Consider the following 17759-nt stretch of genomic DNA (forward strand, 5'->3'; position numbering starts at 1 on the left):
ATAATGCTTTCTGTATTCAGGCGTATTGCATATTCTAATGGCATTTGGCTAAATTGAGTATGGATTTAACATCAAAGGCTTCATGAATTTTTCAAATGAGATATTAAAGTCAATATTTCAAGTGAAAGATATTTCAATTTAGTTGCATACACAACAATAAAAAACTTCTACAAGGCAGAGGTACTAGTGGCAGTGGCTGTATTAGCTCATTCAGGAAATTATTAGTTTATAAGAAAATCAAACAGAAGGTTGTGATATGGCAATGATGCTGAATAAATTAGACCAACTGATACGCACTAACGTACTTTATCTCTTGGAGTCTGAAGCAGAACTTGCCACTGGCATGTTCAGCGCTTCTAGCAGGGCTTTGTTTGGGGATCATTTTTATTTATTTTGGAAATTCAAATGATTAGCACCAAGATTTGCATTCAGAATCTCAGAAACCTACTTATTTTCATCTCTGAAAGGGCTAAGTACGCTGGATGCAAGAAAACCTCTCAATGTTGTTTATTTTTTAATCAAAGTGCATTTTGCTTCAAATTTTCAATACTTATACAATGCTGCTTCTGCTTTCTGAGGGTTATTAAATGCTCAGACTCAGGGCCAGCAAAAAGTCCTCTGAACTCCAAAAACTTTGTGTCCTGGAAGAGATCAACTTGCAAACAATACAAATACAGGCACTGATGGATCATTTCCTTTCCTATTTTAAGTGCAGGGAATGTTGTAAAATGCCCTTTAAATCAGTAAAATGTTGTGATACCAAAGAGCACACACATTTGTATCCCCTAATGCTGCCTGAGAGAGTGAGTTACAGTGCAGGGACATGCAGTCCTTTAGGCATCCACAAACAGTGACTTTGTGCCAGCAGAAGAACAAATATGTAATTTGCTGAAATACAGGTAATAGCAATTATAAATAGATGTCAGTGAAGATACAGCAGCTTAGTATTAGTGTACTAATTAAGAATTGTAATTAATAAAAAAACCTGCCCTTGCAGCCATCCATTGCTGCTAACACTACAGACACAGACAGGTTTGCTGTGCATGGAACACTTCTACATTAACCCCAGCTGGTTCTTTTGAGTGCTCCTGAACACAGGTGGGAGAGCACATCCCTGTGGAAACCAGAGGAAAGCCACATAGTTCTAAAACTTTCATTACCAGGTAGTTTGGGCCACAACATGAACTTTACTACAAAAGAACTCTGATCCTAAAAGCATTTCCTTGAAACCAGTGGGTTGTTTGATGCTGCAGCATTCACTTGCAACGTTTGTGCTTACTATGAGAGCATTTTAAGCGCTCACAAGATCTAGGAAAGCTGGCTACAGCTAAATGTTAAGCTGCTAAGCCTATTTCTATTGTCCTTGGAGACTGCTGGACTTACAAGTGCTGCCCTGTTATTCAGAACTAAACAAAGCCAGCAGCCTTGTGGGGGACACTTGAAGAGACTAACATACACCATCCTATCCCCACTCAAGCACTAGACAATTTGTAGCAATGTTTAATTTATCTAGTTTGTACCCTGTGGGTCTTATGGTCCTGGACAGTTATCTGTTCACCCCTACAGACCTTTCTGAATCCCAGCATTTAAAGCCTTATGGCATTTCCATAAAATGGAAAGTGCCACCATCTAAAATGCAGTCAATTGGGGATAAATCAATCAAACCCTCAGAAACAGTACTCTCAGAAAAAGTATTTCTTGAGATAACAAAGATAAGGCAGAAGTTTTGTATGGTTAATAACATCCACTAATAACTAGAATTATATTTTCAAAATTGCCTCTGGGGCTGGGGAATACGGTTCCCTTTTCATCTGTTGTGAACTCTGGACATCTTCAAGATGGTTTTGAAAACTCCAGCTCACGCTTAATGAGTCAGCAGCACACCCAAAACCTCGCAGTTGAAATTATCAAAACTTTGATCTTTTTTTGCTATGACTTAAAATGACACTGTTAAGATGAAAGATTCCCCCATGATCTCCATTCACTCTGAGAATCAGTGTTTAAGAAACGATCCTCTGAATTCATTAATTTAATATTTTCCCTTCTGATTATGGAGGTGTACATAAAGTTAAGAGCACTTCCCCTGTGAGTTTTATGTCAAAATGAGCACTCAAATGATTTTGTTAACTAAAAATGAATATTTGGAGCTATGATCAGAAGAGGAGACCAAGCTGCTGGATTTGATCTTGGACATGCAAATGCTGTGCAAAAAAAAAATAAAAATCACATCTCATGCTGCACGTAGCTTTTGTGTTTGATGTATGTTGTTACCAAAAATACGTGGGTAGATTATTCACAGAAATGAACTGAAGAGACTGTGGTACCTAAAACATGCTTTTGACTCTTTATTAACAGTGATAATCTGCACTGATCCGCATTATAATTCCACTGCAGATGTTGCTGACATTAAGATGTATGACAAGGAAACTACAAAATGAGCTGATTTGAGTAAGTGAATATTTTGCCTTAAGTCAACAATACATGCAGTGCAAAATGTCTTTCAAGGATTTTCAAGTTTTCTGCTGTGCTCTTTGCTATTATATGGGATTATTTATATTTATTTATATGTGGTTGGCCATTTCACTAAGGGGGATGCAACGCCTTTGGGGCACTGTGTGGGATCATCTTTGTTACAGAGGAAGAATAATAGAGGGGGAAGGTGACAGTCAAAATGCTATGACAGAAAGGTAGAAAATGAGTAGATTACCAGAGAAGAAGTAACTCCTGGACCACATAACATTGCAATTCTTTCTAATTTGTTATGAGTTCACATCATGAGCTCTTCATCTAGGTAGAAATAGGATACAAGCCTCATAAAAGATATTTTAGTCTTTACCTGAGAAATGCATTTATAATGCGAGTCTTACATGGTTCATAGCATTTATGAAAAGTTCTTCAGACGAGAGTGACAAAGCAGGAAATGACTTAAGAAAACACCTTAGTCAGTCAAAATAAAAATAAAAATGTGAGGGTAAGTCATCTGAAAAGCCTAAAAGGCAATCAAAAATCTAACTGCTTATGAGATATACCATGTCAAGTATAGGAACAAACTCATTACATAATACATAATACATTTCTCTCATAATGTGGACTACACAGATGCTTTCTCCATTAACTCCTTGCATATTTTGGAAAATGCATTAATGTTAATGAAGGCAAGAAGAAAACTTACATGATTGCAGTAGTTTAGCAGTGAGCTCTGTGTGCTTGTCACCCACGTCGCTAAAAGAAAGAAATGTTACATGTCAAGAATGAGTCCAGTAATTATCTTCTAACATACGAGCAATGCCAACAACATTCTGGTAATGGCAGCATTAAATCTGGAAGTTTACCTTTTCAAATGAGAAAACATTTACAGACAAAATCTGGATATTTTTACTGTCTCAAGCCTCAGAGATCTGATATTGCTTAGCGTTGTGCCCAAAGCATTAAGTCACTGGTATCTATTTGCCACCAGAACAGAATTTCTAAATATTTCCCTAATACACTGAATAATTAATCCAACAAATGGGATGAAAAGCAAGGGTTACACCATTGAAAACAAGTAAGATGAAACAAACAAAAAAGTGACTTATTTTCCTAAATCTAAGATCATGAAATGTATTCCCTGCTCTCAGATATGACCACTAAACAACATAAACCCATAAAGGTCCACAGTAATTCAAATACACTGCATTCATTATAAATCCCAAAATGCAGAGAAACATTTTAACTCAGCTGCTCACTCAATTATTTCTCTAACCTATAAAAACAAAGCAAAACATTGAAAACCCCAACATCTCACTTCCATATGGGAAGAGTGAAAGGGCAAACATCTGCTGCACAAGGGTAACCAAATGAAGATTTGTGCTAGAAATATAAATAGTACAAATTGGAAAAAATAGTTTAATAACAAAGTACTCCATGCAATTCCAAGGAAAATTAGGCAAACTATTGAAAAGGATTCAAGTGTACATAATTCATTATATAGAATATTGTAGTGCTTGGCTAAAACTAGTGAGGAGTTCTTCACTTTAATGAGCACAGTGTTCACCCACAAATTAAAAATAAACAAATAAAAAAGATAAGAGTATGACCTCACTTACTGGCAGTCAGTCAAATTGCAATTTGTCCCAGGAGATCTGAAGCAACTTCCTTATAACACATGAAGAATTCATGCTTACTAAACTGATCGTTATAAAGCGTATTTTTTGTTTTTTAGCTATGGCAATTGGTTGTTCCTTATCAAAACATTTGAGTTTATGTAAATGACAACTTAATGGTTAATTGGAACTGTAGCATGATGTTCAAAGCTAAATCACGCTCACTTAACTTCATACTATCAATGCACCATCACTGAAAGACAGTAGATTTCTTTAAGCTGAGGGTTGTAGTACACAGCAAATAGTCTGATGCTAAGTGACCAGTGTCACTGATGCGCTAATAGCAAACTCTAATAGCTACCAAGAGCACATACACTACTATTACTCTAAAAATGGCAATTTTCATTAATCATACAATGGCATGTTTTTTCATTAGCAGCCAGCTGATAAAAATACAGATATATTGTCCTGAAAATCATAGAAATTACACTCAGCCATACTTTCAAGAAGTTTTTTCTAAATCTTCTTTCCCCATTCAAATGCATTATTTCAGAATATGAATACTACTAGAGATGACAGTATAGAAAGGGACAAAAAAAAAATCTGAATAAAATATTGAAGGACAAAAATTTTCTCCAAAACAAGATTACAGCTTCAGGTAGAGAATGGTTAAATCAATGCCATGCATCCTAGGACATTTCAAACTTAATCAGAAGAAACTAACTTGAATTTCTGACAAGGAAAGTTTGAAAATAGCTTGATGTACCATGGATAAACATCTGAATTTTTATTTACATGAACCCATACATCTACAAATCTACATGGAAAAAATTTATTTCTCAGAGGAGAGACCAACAGTCGAGACATTAAAGAATTTATTGCTCAAAACTGATTGAATTTCATGACAGTTAGATATCTGAAAATAAAAAGTTAAAATCCAAAATACAATTTCATCTCTGACCAGGGTCCTCAAAACATATAATTGCCAATTATATAATCAGGGCCTGAACTACAGGTATAGCTCAATCTAAAGATAAATTTTGAATACTTTCAGAAGGGAGGTAATGTGCATTTTGTCAAGCTCCTAGTTACATAATTAGGCAAAAACTGGTAGTTATGATAGTTTTGGAAGGTGGTTGAGGCAGGCTGAAATTTCCAGCATGTGGAGGAATGACTGCTTTTTTACCTACGTTTCAGATACATATATGAAAGTTAAGAAAGGAGCGACTGTTTCTTTTTGTCATTAGCCTGTCAGACATCAAAGAAGTGAAAAATTTATGTGGCCTATATTTGATGTGTAGAAAGAGGTCAGCAGGTCTGAATTTGTGCTATTGTTCAATATTTGGAAATGCAGAAAAGATGCTACAAACAATAAAATGAATTTGGGGCATAGAATAAGAGAAGGAGGTTGATATGAGATTTTTTTAGATTAGCTTGAAACATCCTGTCTTTCATTCCTTTTTTAAGGAAAATTTCTCCTACAATAAAGAATTTCTTTTCAAATCTTGGATTATTTGTACGTAATGTGGTACCCTTGATCTTCAGTATTATTTATTATCAGTATTATTTTCTATAATTATTTGCTGAATATCTAACTGTACATTTATTGATTCACAGCTGCCCATTCTGTGAGTCAGTTTTTAAAGTATTATTTCCTTTAAAACAACTTGACAGAGAATTACTACATTAACAGACTGGTTAATGCACTTCTTACATTTGTTCCTTTAAATTTGGTGCTGTACTTTATGATCTCAAACAGATTCAATGTGCTTTTGAGACTACACCTTCTGACTATTGCTGTACTTATCCATACAGGCAACTGAAAAAAAGATCAACATCAGCTGATAAATTGGACAATTAATAGACAAACTTTTCAGTTAGACTGAGTTGAGTTAGACATGACACAAAATAATCTTGCTATCCGACAGACTTAATTACTATTCCTTTAATAGTCATTATTTGCCAGTGAATGTATACTCAATACAATAAGTTACACATTTATAGTTTTAATTTATGTACATATTTTTAAAGATTTTCTTGGAGAACAACATCTTGCAATGTACCGAATGCAGAATCAGGAACCAGGAGTTGTTTAGTTATAATTATACCCCTCCCTCCAGTATCAGGTTTCTGAGCCAGCTTCCTTAAGTGATCCACTTGCTGCATTTGTAAAATTAAGATATAAACACCTGCTTCCTTACCTAGAGAAAGTACTGGAAAACTATTGAACCTTCAGAACTGAAAACCAAGTCTGGCAAATTCATAACGCATTTGGCAAGAAAGTATTGGAGAGTGCATCACAGTCCCAGTGTCTCTTTGGCACCCTGTTACAATTTGTCAGTATACCTTCCAATAGAAGTTTAGTCTCCGTTTGACCTCTAAACCTGTAGACAGTTATGGTTGCTAAAGTATAGTCACAGAATTTGTCCCTGACTTCAGAAGGATTAATAAGATGCCTAAAGGTAAGGAAGTAAGCAAACGTTTGCAGAGAGAGAGTTACATTTCATGAAGAGCCAACTGTGCCAATTGAAAATGTATAAATACAAAATCATGACTAATTTGCTTCCATTAATAATGTTTTATATACTATATAATTAGTAGCAAATTAAATGCTTTATTTTAAGTCGTTTACATACTAATCTTATTTTCTCAAAAAGTAGAAACCAGCAGCCATTTCTCCTCTAATGTGACGCTGCTGTCACATATCTCAAAAACTTGAGCATAAGGGGCTTTTTAAAATTACCTCACTATGAAACATTTGATATAATACCCAAATAAAGTCAAATTAAAAGGTCTTTTGCTTAGTGGAGCAACAATAAATAGAAAAATAATCTCAAAGGTTTATTAATTCCAGGCAGTTTCATATTTGGTGGGTACACAGAAAAGTTTGCCCAACCATTTTAAAGATAGTGCTTGTATTGTTCATACAAATTACATGAAAATTACTCATATAGCTGAGAATGTTATTAGATAATATACATAGGTTGTTGTCACAGTCAACACCATCTGTTATACATTTTTGCCAGCTATTAACAAGAGCTTACATGCCATGCTCATAAAAATCTGCATGGCCATCCCAAATGTGACTTGTCTCTCACACTGTCACCTCTACTAAAACACAGCACCAACCACTTCATTGCACTCACATTCACTGTTTCATCTCCATAAACAGACAGCAAGTGCCATTTTTTCCTCATGGAAGAATTCACTGATATCCCCTTTGCTACATCTGCACTTCCATGTCAGACGTCATTCTGCCAGAGTGCCCTCTGCTGCCATCTGTCATATGGCAAGAACACGTAATGGGATACTGGAACTTCTGCTACCATCCCAATATCTGCCTCTGATGACGTTGTGGGTCAACATCATAAAACAAGAGGCACTATTTTCAGAGCAGTCCTTTTGTAAAACTATCACAGTACCTCACCAAATGAACTGACTTTCTGTTTAAAAGAAAGTTTAAAAGTTTTAAAAGTCCTGCAAACACCTGTTGCAGACTCATTCTCTTAGAGATAACTCAGTGAACAAAAAAACAGCTGATACCAGTGATGTGATCTGAAATTTGTGAAACAAGATGCAAGTCCTCACCAGGAGTTAACAGAAACTGGACTATACTGTTATTCCCTCAGTCTCATCTGAGCGTACATCATGCTCAGTCTGTCACATATTGAAGCATAATGATATTTGTGTTAAGCTGGTACTGGTGCCCTCCTCTCCTTCTCCACACCTGAATAAAGAGTCAGCAAGTTATACTGTCACTCGCATCTCATTTGAAGCCCTCCTTTATTTCAAATACGTGACATCACATCCACAGCAGAAGGATACAAGAGGCATGAATAAACATGCATTTTGTAAGGTACGCAGCAACAAAGTTTTTCACTGCACTGATTCTCAGACAAAACAAACAAACAAACAAAAAAAAAGAAAGAATTTCTTCAATCTCCAAGGCAGAGGAAAGTAGAAAGAAAAATTTCCACTTGCCCTGCCTTCCTTGATTTTTAAATGCTGCTATCACCTACCACTACTGCAATCTTGTGTGACTCGTGTCAACTTTTCTCAGTTATGTCCATGACAAACACATCTATTAGAGTCAGGAAAGGAAAATCTAAAAAAATTATGACCTTTGAGGTCCAGAACATGTGCTTCATTTCTTCAATTACTCCTGGAATAAGTTCTCTAACCTTGACGAAGCCTTTGCTGCTTGGAACTTGTTCTATTCTTTGATGACTGAAGTTTGTCAAGGAGACACTATTCCTTGTTAAATCCTTACCACCTCTTTACAACACACATCGGATTACACAGAAATTATTTGCAAGGATACAAATTACCTCATTTGCAGCCAAATGTGAAATTACACGAAATTTAGCAACTGTGAAATAGTTGCTCCTTTCCAACCATGTCATGGCTTTCTCTCATTTGGAAGATTCATACCAGTTATGAGATTTTTGATATTGCTTCTATTTTTCAAAACTTGTTAGCAATGGTGTTGTTAATTTGAAAGATAATATTAAGAATTTAATCTGTTAATATGTTCCACTCCTTGGAATGCAGAAGTATAAACACTGCTGTGTAACAGACGACAACAGGAGGGAATGCCGAGCATACTATTTGATGGAGGAAGTGCAGAAACAGAAGTGAAGCTGCCGAAGGAGCATTCTTCAAGTAGTTCAGTCTCTTTTACAAACACTTTCCATGCAGTTCTGGATCCAAGTCATTCCAGCATTGTCTGTTTTCTAAGAACCTTAATGGAAAAACCGCTGCTAGCTATGTGTTCATTAGAATTGGAAATGGAGAGTCACTCCTCTAGCCCGGAGCCAGAAGGTGGGCTATCTTGGAGGCAGGGTTGATAGCTTTTGAATACCAGATGAAGTCTATAGATACAAGACTGGTGTCAAATGACAAGAGCCTTAAGCAGATGGATGACAGTGTGTGTGCACTATAGGCTGTTGTTAATTTACTAGCTAGAGATAATGCTTCTTTAAAATTAAAAATGAGTCATTGGGAAACAGCCTGAGAGGCATAGCCTGCAGATTTCAGTCCTCCTGGCAGGCCTGCATTGTGGGGAATATGTTTTTTTAGAGTTATGAAAATTAAAATTGCATGTTAGAAAGAAAGAAATTGTAATTGTTTCTCTTACTAGATATTTAGGCTATTCATAGTCTGGATTTGTAATTCACAAGTATATTTTCTGAAAAATGAAATAAAGTAGTCGTTATCTCACAGACAAGATATAGTTGAGCAGTGGCAAAGGTGTATAACATTAATGGTTAGGTGGCAAGATGTGAACTTCATATTTATAGCCATGCTTTCACTGTTTTAGCATGAACATATGCAAAGGTCCTTCCTTCTTAATATTGCTCTGGATGGTTTTTTTTCATTGCCATTTTGGGTTATGTTGGAAATGGCACTTCTCCTTTCCTTTGACTGTGGGATGAAAATTTGCTGTCATGTCTCCTGCAATAGTGGCAATTTATTTCCATACCATAACACAGACAAGGCTGTCTCATTGTTTCCTTGCTCCAAAAATACAACCAGACACCAGATTCAGCAAGAAATTTCTGAAAGAGATGAGTTTGATAAAAAAAATAACACCTCCAAGGGCAAAAAAGGGAAATGTAGAGAACGACTGTGAAAGTGGATCACCTCTCAACACTAGACTGAAGAGTACTATGCTGCCTAAAAATGACTGTGGCACTCATCATCACATGAATTTAAGAAAACGGTAAATAATTCACACAGCGGCTATTCAGAAAAGCTAGACTCTGGCTTCCCATGTAGCAAAAGTGATCTTGACCGCAACCAGATATTTACCCGAGGCACTGTAAGAACTTAAATCATTGTCTTCAAACTAGAAAGACCTGAAAAAATGCAGTAGGAAACAAAACCCAAAATGACTAGATGATTTATCCATTATTACCATCTGTCCAATGTAGAAATAACAATGCCTAACATTTTTACATCACTTTTTACTGCTACAGATGTTGGTGCCCATTGAATATCATTATCCCTGTAATCCTGGTTTAAAGGCACTAAAAAAGAGAGACACATCATCTAGTAGAACTCAGCTTTTGGGCCACCTGTTCCTATACCTTTGTATCTGGAACATAGGGTTCACAATTTAAAATCTATAGCACTACTGAACTCATATAGAAAGTCTGCTTCTCTGTTCCAACTCACGCATCACCACTGACCTCAGCAGTACTACTGATGGTTTACATGCATGTGAGTGAGGGTAGAATTAAATATGGGATATTTAAAGAGATGTTCTTCAAAGCTTGAAAAGAAATGAGAGGAAAGCAGTGGAAAAATATGCATACAGTGAATTAGTTATCCTGCATAATATCCTACAATCAAGGTCATGTATAAATATTTATGTACAGCGCACTGCCCCTGCAGTATCGTACTGATTCGTCTCAGACAGCACAGAGACCCCTGTGCACCAACTGGTATTTTTCAATTTTAGAAACTTTAAAAGTATCGATAATTTGGTCACAAACACGCCCAGTTATTTCAGTGCAGCAGCAGCTTGTGAAAGCCACTCTTGTTTCCGCTTGAAGGTGAAAGGCTGACTTTACAAAAAAGTTTCCTTTTTCTTTTTTTAGTCCTGTACACCGCCACCTGTCTCATCAGCAGGACCACTCTAAAGGGATGGGCCTCAAGACACCTCAGTCCCAAGCTTCTCCATGCCTCATTCTTCATCCACGCTGCTAGTAATGTACCATCACTGGCACAGTTACACCTGAACACTCTGGTGCTGCCAAACACCTGGCTTGATTTTCCACTGTCCAAATGAAAAATAAGCATAATCTGCTTTTTGAGGATACAGCAAATGAGGGAGTTCATGACAAATTGTGTTGGTTTATGCAGAATAGTGATAATAAGATACAAATGAGAATTTTTTGCTTAATGAATAATACTAATCACGTTTCAACAAATGCTGCGCCCTTCTAATTAGAGAGAATGCATAAAATCAGCTTAATTTATTTGTGACTAGTTATACATAGTTCAAATATTTACTAGAGATTTACTCTAACGTTTGAAATAATTTTAAACATTTCTTGCAGTAAAATCAGACCTGGCAGTATAGAGGAGGTTACAATTCTAACTTCTGCCTTGCCTTTCATTATGCAGCATGTGATGTATACCCTTGGTTTTCAAGATGCAAGAGAAAAGATATTATTGATTTACATGCTAATTCTCCAACTGTTACTAATTTTCTTGATTCCTGCTTCCAAAGTTGCACTTCCAACATTCATCACTGTAGTACACTAGAGGGGCTGAGCATCTTTTTCAATAAATTACAGGAACTACGACTAATTATAGTGATATTAACTATGCAAAGTAATGTGTAACTTAAAATGGATACGTTTATCATTTCAAATTATGCTTTTGACTCTTGATGGCCTAATACATGACTGCTTTTCTTTTCTTTTTTTAATACAGATTATGAACTGTGCTATATATTCTAAATTTCTGTTTCAAGGATATAGGCCTATCCTGTGAATTTGATGAATGGAAATAAATCATTTACATCACATTAAATGCATAGTGCATATAGGACAAGATTAGTACCAAGAGTAAGCAGGATCAAATCCTGATTGTTTTAGCATATCAGTAAAAATTCAGCTTTAATAGTACCATGAATATATATGTATGGCCAACAGTGTTTGTATCATATACTTTATGCCTTCATAATGTGGCGAATAGGAAGCACAACTTGCTTGACTGGCAATACCAGCTGTGCCTAGTGTTCAAAGAAAAACATCAATTGTAACTAGGCTTCAACACTACGCAAAACATGCTGCAAAGGCTTGAGACACAGAAGCTTCAAAACAATTGGAAATTCTCATTTTTAGGTCTGAAAAAATTGCCACCTTGGTTATTTCAGTCACTTTCACATTATCTAGCATTTCGCAGTTCAGAATTTTATCTGTTAGTAATCATATAAAATTAAGAAGTAGCATAGGTTGGTATGCTGCAGAGACACTGTCAAAGAAAATAAAGCAGTTCAGTTGGACAGTGACTAGTTTTCTCTGCAAAATCTGCAGTTCGGACCAGACCCTTCCATGAAGTTAAGCAATTCTTTTCCATTCTGGCAGAACAGTCTATCCGTTGTTCTCTCCAAGAGACATAGAGCTGTCTCCAGTGGCTTACCATAACAGAACATCTGGACTTTGGACTTCTGCCATTAGTTCCCTGCCTAGCGAAGTCGATCTCCCAGTACATCTACTTGTTCTCCCAAGTACTGGGATGAATTGGTCTTGTGCCTGGAGAATACTGTCCTTAAAAATTTGTCACCTATTCTGAGCAAATTGTACCTTTAGAGATGCCTCCAAAGAGATCTGACTCCAAGTTTCCTTTGAGTTTGCTCTTCCCAAACTCCAGGACTGTACTCTGACATTCTCTTTTGTTATTACCTTGAAAAACTTCAGCTCCACTATTTCATGGTCATTAGACCCAATGCTATTACTGATTACCACATCCTCAACCAATTCTTCCTTGTTACTGAACAGAAACAGATACAGCTGTCAGAGTTATACCTGACATCCTCTAGCAACGTTTTTAGCAGCTTGTGTCCCAGCATCTGCCCTTCCATTAGATTTAAGTTCCTCCAATGTTAAAGGGATTATAGTGCCAGGCTGCTTTCATTTAAAAATATGCATTAAACAAAATTATCAGCATTACAATTAAGTGATTTTATAACACTGAAGTGGAGCTTTTGCATGTATTATAATGGCATTTTATTGCAGCTTAAAAATCTGTACAGTTTGTCTTCTATCCACTGGACAAGGGGCAAAGAGTTATTATTCAATTAAACATCAATCAAAAGCTTCAGCATTGCACAGCGGAGTGAATCAGGCTGCTACATCATCCAAGTGACAGCAGAAAATGCAGGGAGTACCACCAAGGAGCCTAAGGGTAAGCACACGTATCTACAGAAAACTTAAAAATCTAGCACAATAATTCTGAGAAAAGTTTGGGAAGATTTTGCTGAGTTGTCATCACATCTGGATATCTGGTATCTTGTAGAAGTGTTAAGTGTTGTATAGCATAATCCGTACACCTCACCTGGCCTCTAAATGTTGATAAAAGCATGAATAGGAGGACAATTCACAAAACTGAGTCTTGAAAGAACTTGTACATGTTAATCTACTCCCTTGAAACTGCAAATACAACATAAAGCAGAATCTCAGAACAAATTGGGTAGTGAGGTACCAGAGGTCATCTTCTCCAATCACCCACTCAAAGCAGGATCAACAAGAAGTTCAGTCAAGTTCTGAATATGCACATGGAAGCAGTGAACACAGCTTATCAAGATAACTATTCCAGTTTGTGATCACTTTCATTGTAAAATAAAATATAAAAATAAAAATAAATAAAATCTTCATATCTAATGAGAATACTTTGTAATCTAACTTGAATCTGTTGCATCTTGTTCTTTCCCTGTACAGCTCTGATAAGCGTCTGTCTCTGTCTTTTCTAGATTCTCACATTAGGTAGCTGTAGACAGCATTAATATATCCCCTTAGCCTTCTCCTCTTAAAGTTGAGCAAATTCAACTCTCAACATCTCCTTCCTATGTAATGCACACCGGAAGATTTCATATATAGTCATTCTGATCACTAAACTGAACGTAATTTAGAGAAGCTTTTGTAGAAGACAATTTCTGAGACTCTATATAAAATCATAAGAGAAAATCACTTACTAGCATCATTTACAATTTTAAAGCACAACTCACAGCTGTCTTAGTTATGTTATCAATCTCTTCTGGACAAGTATTCTCAAGTCCTTTACCTCATCTAATGTTTTATAATTCTCCTCTCAAGAAAATTTACTCTCAGGAAGTCATTGAGAGTTCACAATCTAATTAAATGAAAATGCTGTATGACAAAATTTACCACAGATGTATCAACCACGCTCTTTAAGTAGAGCTCAGAGATTCTGAGATTTGAAAATTCCTGATGAAAACGTAGGCCCCTTTAGAAACTCTTAAAACTGTACCCAAAGCAAGGACTAATGGGGTTCTGCCCTTGTAACATCTTTTATAACTCAGCACAGTTTACTATCAGTATCACTTTCAATAAACATATAGATATAATGAACATTAAAAAAATGAAGATTTGTCTATGAATCAAAATACTTAATGTAACTGAATCTACATATGCACTTTGCCTGGGCACTTAATTCTCTTCCTTTACTTTGCAGGGGAAAATAAATATTTAAAGTTCATAACTATGTTACTACCAGATGTAAAAGTTCGCGCCAATAGAAAATTGTCCTTTTTGTAAATAAGATCTCTATGTAGTTTTCTATACTTTTAATACAATATTTACCAAAAAAAAAACAACAAGAAAGGTAAAAGAAAAAGAATATCAGCCTTGGATACTATTGTATTTTTAGAATTATAAAGAGAATCATCTTCTGTGAAATCATTACTGAGAACAATATTTCTTTGATAGGATTGTTATCAGAAGACAGCAATCAAGAGAACCAAAAGGTGTATAGAGAAAGAAATGATGTTTAAAGTTGATGTCTCTCTGTTTACCTTATATAGCAGATCAAAATAACAAAATTCATGTCTACTTTGGCTACTTATATGGAAACATTTTTCAGGAAAATGACAGAAAGATGATACCTCCTGTTGTATAGTTCAGTAAGAATGCTGACAATTAGCTATCTGGGATTAGTGGATTCTAGAAAGCACTGGATAGAAACAGATGCGTGAAATTTTATTAAATAGTGGTATTTTCACATTCTAGTTTCTGATATAAACTAGTGTGTTTTAAGTTTCCACATGTAATACAACAGAAGCTACTCTTCCAGGTCTGTCCTAAAACCCTGTTAACTTGAGCTGTAAAGAAACTTGGAGATCAGAAACAGGATTAAGTTTTCTAGACTCTCATCTGCCCATAAAACCATCCAGAGGATTGTTGACAAGTCTAAAGAAAAGCTATGTTGCTAATGCATCACAGGAATAACATAGTAGGGAGCCTAAACTTTTTCTTGATATCAAAATATTTCCACATATCAGTTTAATTTTAGAAGTCAAATTAAAACAACAAAAAAAATTCCCCACACAAAAAAAAAAACCATACCAGTAAACAAACAAGAAAGTACGAAGAGTTAACATCTCTAGAGCCTTCTTGTAACCAAATGCAGATTTTTTAAAGCTCTTGTTGTGACATCAATTGGAACGTCAACTGGTATGTGGTTCTTACACTGAAAGGCAGAGGAATGAATCCCAGCTGACCTGAGCTGGCACTCACAGTTATGTTTTGGTGAAATTATTCTTTATTGACTCATTTAGTTCACCGACTAATTAACTTGACTCCAGTCAATTCCTGCTTGTTCTCTACTGCTTTTGATTCTGTCTCTAAGGCCAGTATGCAGAAAGTTTGAATTCAATTTACTGCTGTAGCATTATGATTGCAGAGTATCATTGCGAAATATTCCTGTTTGTGGAATGTCAGCTGGAAAGTCAGCTCCCTTGTTCTAAGGTAGGCAGAATTCCTTCAGCTTTTTGCCTGCCAAAAAAATCCCAGATCTCATGTTTTGCTATGTTATGATTAAATGTGATCTTGTGAAATGTTGTTTCATAATGCAGCTTATTTTTGTATGTTGCTATAACTTCTCTTGTATTTAATTTACCTATCATTTCTTCAAAAAAAATAAACGGATCCATCTACCTTTCAATCTGTTGTATTCTACTGTAGAAGGCCCAGAATTCTAAACACTTTCTACGAACTTCTTTTCTCCCTATATTCCATTATTCTGCTACACGGAGATACAATAAAACTGTAAATGTATATTCTTGAAAAGCAGCTGAAAATCTGCAGCCTGCCCTCCTTTCCAATGTGCATCAATTTAAAGACAGCATGCTAACAAATTAATTTGCTTTGGAAGGGCAGAAGAAAGCAAAAATAGTGTTACAATTTTATGTTATGTGGAAAAGCAAAGTTCTTATATTTGAATAAGAATAGCCAAGGAACAATCCCCTTGTGCCTAGCTGAAAGGAAGAGTCCTACAGCTGAGTTATTGAAACATCTAAACAAGCCCACAAATCTCATCCGAAGTCCCACAGGTAGATCTTGTGGAAGGTCTCCTCTTACCTTCACCATTACCCAAAATGACATGCACCTTCTGAATAAAACAAGCTTCGGGATTTGGGAGGAAACATTTAGGAATCTTACTTCTCTTTCTCCATGTTGTAAATTCCTGTAGATTGCCCATCCAGTATAAACAATTATTTAAAAAAAAAAAAAACACCAACAAAAAAAAACAATTTCAAGGGGAGTGATGCACAGCTCTTAGCAATGCTTTTATCTTAAGCTTCAAAAATACACTGATTGGTATTTAGAGACTACTTCCTTGACAATTCATAGTGCTCCAATCTCCTATATTGAGAACAGCAATTGAAAGGAATCAAGAAATATATCCATATAAATAGTTCACTATAATTAAAATACTTCTAACTAACCTCCTCCTAGAGAAGAGAAGCACTACAGTTTCACAGATAAAATATCAGTTCCTCCTTAAACAGATTTTAAATAAGGTTTAAGTGGGATATCAGTGACTGACTGAAATACGCTCATGTTTCCTTAGCTTCTCCAGAGAGGATTTCCTCAGATTCTAAGTAGAAACAGCCTAATGGATTTCACTCAGCTGTGTTTCTGAACCTATGAAGAAAATAGGTTCTGCCCTGATATCTTCTTTTGATCGGATATTGAGTTGTTCCTTTGCCTGTAAGTCCATTCCTTAGCTATTACACATCAGGTTTTCAGAGGTACTGCATATCACAACTGTGGCTTCACAAGGAGGGGAGTGTGCTGGAAGATTTTTTTCTATGCCCAGTGCAACATCTTCACCAATGATACATTGCACTGAAAGACACCAAATACATAGGTAGATCCAAAAGTAATGCCATTTCCATAGAAATTACAACAGATACAAAAAGCAAAAGAACACTATTTGATAAAGCAAATTCTCAGCTATAAAACACCATTTCTTAACACAATCAACACCATTAGCTGTGCATTTTCACCAGTGATGAACAACAGCCTGCATACCATGCTCAAAAAAATCTGCATCAATCTAACCACTGTCACTATTGCCACTGCTGAAACACACAACCCACCACCTCACTGTGCTCACATCCATTCTTGGTCTCCATTAATGCTCAGCAAGTGATGATAAATGTCATTGGGAGCCACTTTTTTTGTTAACCGCTCCTAGCTCAAGCATAGACTGCATAGACAACAAGAGAACACTGAGGAAGAGACGGTGCAATGCACCCTCACATTCACCACACACACAGCCAAATTGAAACCCCTGTGTATGACACATTATATGTGCTTCCGCTGCTTAGCAAGTAAAACATAGTGCTTGCCAATAATATTTCAACCACACTATACATGTGTATGTATGAAGACAGTTTTTGTTGTTAAGCACACATGTAAGTTTTCTTATGCGGTTATTAAACTTGGGCTTGTATCATTTCGTAAAATAAGTTAATAAGTTGACACATGCACTGAGTTAAAATATCCAGAATACTCGTGTGGTACTGGTAAATACTGTGATATTCACTGTCTTAAAAAGCTTGCAAAAAGTATAAAATAATTTGCAATATGTTTTTAATTATTATTGTAATATGTATTTGAATAGTGTTTCTGCCAATTC

The sequence above is a fragment of the Tetrao urogallus genome (assembly GCF_951394365.1).
Source record: "Tetrao urogallus genome assembly, chromosome: 5".
Taxonomy (NCBI): Eukaryota; Metazoa; Chordata; class Aves; order Galliformes; family Phasianidae; genus Tetrao; species Tetrao urogallus.